At 43.4% G+C, this 7149-nt stretch overlaps 1 pseudogene; it reads left to right on the top strand.

Moving 5' to 3' along the window:
• The first annotated feature begins 3869 nt into the window (after positions 1 to 3869).
• Positions 3870 to 3987, top strand: LOC126261072 (5S ribosomal RNA; annotated as a pseudogene).
• Positions 3988 to 7149: the final 3162 nt, after the last annotated feature.

A 7149-nucleotide genomic window follows, 5' to 3' on the forward strand; every position in this document is an offset into this window, starting at 1 on the left:
ATCACCGATGTTATGGAATAGCTGAATATGTTCTAAAATGTGCCAGTGACCAAACTGTGCTTTATTATCTCAAGATAGTGATGAGATCCAGGGGATATGTGAGTGTTTTAACCATGTGAAGTAGTAAGCCAAAATTCTGGAATTCATATCCTTATTCAGCTTCAAAAAGTCAAACACAGCTACAGAATCGGCTAAGATTACAAGTCGGATGAGGACAGTCAATACAAGGGAGAGAATGGATAAAAATATTCTTCTTTTCGTCATAACAAACTCAACTGAAACACTGAAAACTAAAAGCTATAAATATCTCGAATGAAAAACAGCCCACACTTCCACTAAATTATATTTATTTTAAACCTTAATTTAGTGCAACTATGGGCTGTTTTTCATTCGAGACAGTTTCGTAACCATTTATGTTATCGCTGCCATGATGAAAATAATGAAGCTATAAATGACCTAGAATTATTGGAATTATGAGAAGTAGTGGCATGGTGGAAGACACATTAACAGGATAGACTAAATAGGTAATAATTAGTATTAGAATACGATTAATGGCCGGTTGTGGTGACAACTGAGTATGTAAAAGTGAAGAAGTACAGTTGGTGCGGAGGAACACGTAATTTGGTAGGTCAAATGGCTAATGAGCAAAATTTATTTTGGAAACCAGATCTTTTGTGCTGATTACCTGACGTTTTCAGCTGCATTGGAGGCCATCTCAGAGTCTACACACGGTTATTTTCGTATTACAGATGTTCATTTGCCCAGATTGTACAAAAATACGCAGTAATTAATAGTTTCAGTGAAATTAGATCGCCATCTTCAGATCATTTGTATAGAAAATATTTTTACAGAGCCAATCCATTTCGGAGACTGTTCATATTGATGGGGCACAGTTTACATTGATGAACCATAACATTATAACCACCTGCTCAACATCCTGTTGGTCCGTCTTTGAAACTAAATACATCACTGATTCAGCGTATCAGGTATCCGACAGCTTGTTAGTAGGTTTGTGGAGGTATGTGGCATTATACGGCTACGCACAGGTCATGTAATTCGGGTAAATGACGGACCGCTGATTTGTGTAAGCGGTGATGGCCCGCGTAAGGGACCCAGATGAGTTCCATAGAACTTACATCAAGCGAATTTGGATGACAAGACATCAACGTCAGTTGACTATAGTGCCCCTCAAACCACCGTTGGATGGTTGAATCACAGAAAGTTGTACTGCTGAAAGATGACGTCACCGTCGGAAAAAACATGAAGCATGAAGGAATTCAGGTGGTTTGCAGTTAGTACTATGCCTTCGATTACTACTATAGGTCCATATATGCGCAAGAGAATGTGTCTCGTGGCACAACACTGCTTCCACTAGGTGTCGTACCGCTGCCCATTTCGAGTTCCCTCGATGATGGGATTTGTGCAGACGACCAGCGACCTAGTGTAGTAAATGTGTGATTTGTACCAACGGGCCGACACGTTTACATTGATCGCCGGTTTGCTTCCGATGGTCCCGTGCGCACTCCAGTCGTAATTGACCATATCGTTGGGTCAACATGTGATGACATTGTAATGGTCTGCTGCAGAGCTCCATATTCAACAATGTACTATGAACGGTGTACTCAAACACACTTGTGCGTGCACCAGAATTGCGCTCTTTAGGCAGAGATGCCACAGGTCACCGTCTATCCCAGTTTACTGAGCAGAGAAGAGTCTGAACTCAACATTCGGTGCCGGCCGGAGTGGCCGAGCGGTTCTTGACGCTACAGTCTGGAACCGAGCGACCGCTACGGTCGCAGGTTCGAATCCTGCCTCGGGCATAGATGTGTGTGATGTCCTTAGGTCAGTCAGGTTTAAGTAGTTCTGAGTTCTAGTGGACTGATGACCTCAGACGTTAAGTCCCGTAGTGCTCAGAGCCATTTGAACCATCAACATTCGGTCAAGAGTCGTGGACGTCCAACGATTTAGTGCCTCGTGGAAGTTTCTCCGTCCTTTTACCTATTTCCTTAGACACTCACGACAGCAGCACGTTAGCATTCAACCAGCTTCGCCGTTTCCGAGATACTCGTCCACACGCTCTGCGAAATGGTAATCAGTCCTTTGTCGCAGTTGCTTATCTCAGTGGTTTTCCCCATATGCAGCCCTTATCTTTGCTAGGGTGATCCCTCGTCCGTGTCTGCTCCGCTTACGTACTTTTGTTAACTAGTCACGTGCCTGCAGCGCCACCAGATATCACCCAGCGTCGCGATGGGCGGTGGTCATAATTTTCGGTCTCATCAATGCATATGGAATGTTGTCTATATAATTTGCCTCCCATCAATGTGAAGAGTCAACGAAACGGATTGGCGCTGAGAAAATTTTTCTGTATTTTTGATTTGAAGGCCGTGGTTTAATTTCACTAAAACTAGTAATCATTGCGTATTTTGTGCAATCAGAGCGAATAAACTTCTGTAACAAGAAGAACAACCATGTATACGTTATTTGTGGATGGTTTCCTGTGGATTATTCCCATTAATCTCAATATGGCATATACTTTCCTTACTACTGGGTTTATGTATTCATTTCCAGTTTAAACAGCTAAGCATGGTTACCTCTAAGTGTTTAACATTGTTACTCTTCCCAGCGATTTTCCTTCAATAGTGTAATGCAACGATATTGGATCGATCTCTCCTCTATGTGTGAGAAAGATGTATTTGCTTCTGTGGAGGGCCTACTGCATCCTGTGTCGATCCTGCGCAGGCTTTTCTGAATTCAGAGAACTAGTCTTGCAGTGTTCCTACATACAACGGTATCACCCTCGAACAGCCTCAGCAGTTTCCGACTCTAGTCAAGCAATACAGCGTTCACAATCTTCATTACAGAGTTCGCCCCACAGCGAACAACTTTGCCAGCCATTCCCGTGCTGTTAATCACCGCCCCAGGCTGTGCGTAGCGTCTGCAGGCGAGCATTGTCTGTCAGAATTTTACGCCTGCCAAACTTATCTCGTCTCGAGCTGAGGCGCGGGAGAGTGAGATCGATGGCGCCACGCGGAAACTGCTGGGGCTGCGATGTCGCCGCCGGTGCTGAGCCCCGCACGCGGCGCTTTTATCTCATAATCAGGGGGAGTGTCGCCTTCATTAAGGGCCGAGGGTCGAGGGCGGATGGCGCCCGCTGGTAGGCGGCGGCCTGAGCAAACACCACTTAGCGCGCAAGTGGCCTCCACCGCCCCCGCCGCCGCCTCCACCGCCCCCGCTAGACGCCTCGTCGCCACAAGGGCTGTGCTGAACTGCTGAACAGCACGGCGTGCGCTTCCACCTCCAGGAAGCCGCGTAAAATGCTTTACAAGCTCGCACTCACCATTGACCTGCGTCAGTGTTTCAGGATGGCAAAATACGATGCAACACATTCAAATAACGTCGCTTGTAGTTCGTTATGTCCCCCTTCCGTCATCTTTTTCACCAAAGATCTCTTCTTCCGTTACGTAACACTTTTCGACACCTCTCGTTGGTGTTTAACAGTGACGTCTTTCTTTTCGTCCACCTTTTTCGGTTTGTGGAGCCAGTGTAATTTTAAGACAGTACGTCATATCTTTCTTTGTTAATGACGAAGCTTATTTTATGTGCTCCATGTAAGTGAAAAAGGGTCGCTACTACTCACGATATACGTCAATCGCCGGAGGTAAAAGCCCGCCAATCCGAACACCGAAAGTTCGGAAGTTCGGTCAATCAGAACAAAATCCAGGTTCGACTAAAATATCAATAAAAAGGCAGGGTTCCAGGCAGGATCCCCCGTTTCGTTCTATGCTGAGTTGCTAACCTGATACGGTTGGAGAACTTCTTCAATGCGATGCGAGGTGAGGCGATATTACCAAGTGGGTTGAAATGTGAATGCCTACGGTCTTGCCGCAGTGGTAACACCGATTCCCGTCAGATCACCGAAGTTAAGCACTGTCGGGCTGGGCAACGACTGGGATGGGTGACCATCCGGACTGCCGAGCGCTGTTGGCAAGTGGCGTGCTTTCAGCCCTTGTGAGGCAAACTGAGGAGCGGCTCCGGCCTCGGAAACTGAAATACGGCCGGGAGAGCGGTGTGCTGATCATCCATAGCCGCACCCAGTGACGCCTATGGGCTGAGGATGACACGGCGGCCGGTCGGTACCGTTTGGCCTTTTAGGGAAGAGTTTAGTTTTTCTGAAGTGTGACTGTGAATTGGAATTAAGGAGGGAGGCGCGTAGGGGTAATCCGTGTAGTCGTGCAAAGTCGAAAGTGCTAGGGTTGCGTAATTGCTAGAGCAGGTGACCTGGGTTCGAATCCTGACTTTGGTACAAATTTTAATTTGTCGCTTCAGTCTGCACTTATTCATCATAGAGCTTTGAGACACGAAAAGATCTCTGGAACAATACAGTTTCATTTCATTACAACACCTACGCATTGGTTTCAAGTAGGATCCCCCGTCTCGATTGCTGTGGAGGTGCTATTTAAATACTGTTAGACAGCCTTTGCAATGCTTGGGTGGCGTTACGATTACGTCGTATGCGTCATGAGCAGGAGACCTGGGTTAAAATCTTCGTTCGTCACTTCAGTCTGCATATATACAACACAAATGTTTGAGATGTGTAAAAGTCCCAGAATTTCATTTAAATAAAAAGCTCACTTTCAGTCTAAAGTAAAAGGGTTTTATTATACTGTAGAATCGAACAATACATTATTAAAACATGTCAAGTCGGAACGAAAAGTTTATTACACTGCTAACTACAATACTGTTTCACACGTTTGTGGAGGAGCACCATAATTCTCACGTACAATAACTTGCGTCGTCTTTTGTCATAAAGAACTGAACCAACTTCATGCAGTGTTGCAGCAGCGTCGTATGGACGTCAAGTCGGTTGGTGTGGCAACGATGTGCGGAATAGCATAATGCCAGCCACGGCAGTCAGTGGTTTTAGTCCTGACGACGATGGCGGGGATAGACATCAAAAGTTCGAGAATTTTATTCGAACTGACGTGGCTTGGTAACTGGGAGATTTTATTCAACGTAATGCCAAGCTAAGAGCTTTTGCTGGTTCAGAATGTGACGCAATATGTTTAGGGGTATCATCTGCTTCATTATTTTCGTTTTCAAAGTTGTCGTCAGGTTGGTTATGAACTATAGAGACAATGGCTTCATTACTAATTTCTTGATGACTATTATCATCGACTGATATCCTGTCTTGAAGGGGATTTCCACAGCATGTTCGCACGGTGGGATTTATTGAACAATCTGAATGACATCATGATTTTAAATGCGACATAAAGTCGTGAATGAGGCTTGCGACCATATCGAAAGATATCAAAATTATAACCATGCTGGTAGGTCACTAATAACAGGTAATAGATGTTAGTTGAACTCCGCTATTACACTACGCGTTTTGGACATACCCCTTCACCAAATGATCTGCCAAAAGTATTTTACAAATTAGTCACAAGCACTTGGTAATCCATATTAACACGGGATAGAGAAATATATGTCACAGGCTATAATGTAAATAGTATAAAGAATACGTACCAAGTAAAAAGATCGATGAAATAGTTTTAGACGCACTCAGTGTGGCACGTACGATATGAGGATTGTAAGCTACTAGTGTCAAGTGAGCAAACAACGTCAATACACATTTTAGTAAAATACTCCCCCAAAACTTGATATTAACAACTGCGTGCACCCAATGGAGTGCTGACTAGTGAGGCTGCATAAGACCTTTCTATTTTTATTTAAATTTATTTGTTATATTTGATTGAAGATGTCATGATCAATGACAAAAAGTACCAACGAAACAAGCATACAAGAATGAAAGGCAAACGACAAACAGATGAGGAAAATAACTAAAGTGCTAAAAACACTGTTATATAAGCCATTAACAGATGGCATTAAAACCTGATGACCAAGTACGAAATGTAATAATATTTATGTAAAAATGTATTACAAAAGTGATACAAAGTAATAAAACTCATAGACCAAATTAGATCTGCTAAAACAAAAAAGAACACCACAATTAGTTCGGAATAATCAGTTTCTATTGCAGCTGCAATCCCATAAACTTCGTCGGTGCATTTAACTGTTAAGATTTTAATTTTAATTTGATCTTCTATTCAGGGGTCGAAGCGGGGTCACGGTTACAGTTTAAGAATGCAAAAGATCTTAATATTACTTGACATGTTAATGGCATAAAAATCTGGTTATATTGAAACTGACATACGAGGATTAATCGGAGAGTAAGGAACGATCAGTCGTGAAATGGAAAATACAGTGAAAATCTGATGAAACTTTGCACAGATGCGTTGGGCACTGTGTGTAGTACGCCCGTTGATCGCATCATGTCGCTCTTTTCAGTTCTGAGCTCCAAGTGAGAATGTAAAGGTGGCTAGAAATTAGCGTCACCCACCAAGTATGAGGGGCTGGTGAAAGATTTCGCCTGAAGCTATGCAATCCACGTAACAAAACTACAAAACTATCATGAGGTTCGTTCTACACTAGAATTCTCGGCCGCACTCTGCAGGCGCATTGAAGATGCTCCTGCAGCGTTTTCGATGGGATGTGTTGAATCACCCACAATACAGCCCATAATTGGCTACCCCTGAGGTTCATTTCTGCTCAAATGAGCCGCTGGTTATGAAGAAAATATTTTGACACTGACAACGAGCTGCCGTCCTGAGTAGAAAATTGTCGAAAAGCACTGGCGGCTGTCTTCTGTAACGATGGAATTGAAAAGTTGATACAACGTTACGAAAGATTTCTAAATCCGAGCGGCGACTGTGTAGAGAAGTAGCTGGAAGGTGTAGCTAACCGTTGCAAATGAAACAGTTTTGATTTTCACTTTGGTTTCCGTTTCGCGACCTATCGTTCCTTACTTTCCAAATAGCCCTCGTAGTTTTGAAAGAGCAACATCGCAAGCATTAGCCACCGTGAGGCGTTGCCATACTTTATACGATGTATTACAGTAGTTCCTTTTCATTTTACTGACTGCACTAACTGCAAGTTATTTTAGTTTGCATTACGTAAATTTTAGAAATGTTATTCAAACCGTCTCTCTGCTGTAGGTACATGTATTGTAATGTTCTTACGTTTCGCAAACTGATGACCATAAAAAGAACTAAGTTAAAATGCACTTCCTTTTATTGCATCGAGAGCAGGAAT

Source organism: Schistocerca nitens, chromosome 5 (genome assembly GCF_023898315.1).
Source record: "Schistocerca nitens isolate TAMUIC-IGC-003100 chromosome 5, iqSchNite1.1, whole genome shotgun sequence".
Classification (NCBI taxonomy): Eukaryota; Metazoa; Arthropoda; class Insecta; order Orthoptera; family Acrididae; genus Schistocerca; species Schistocerca nitens.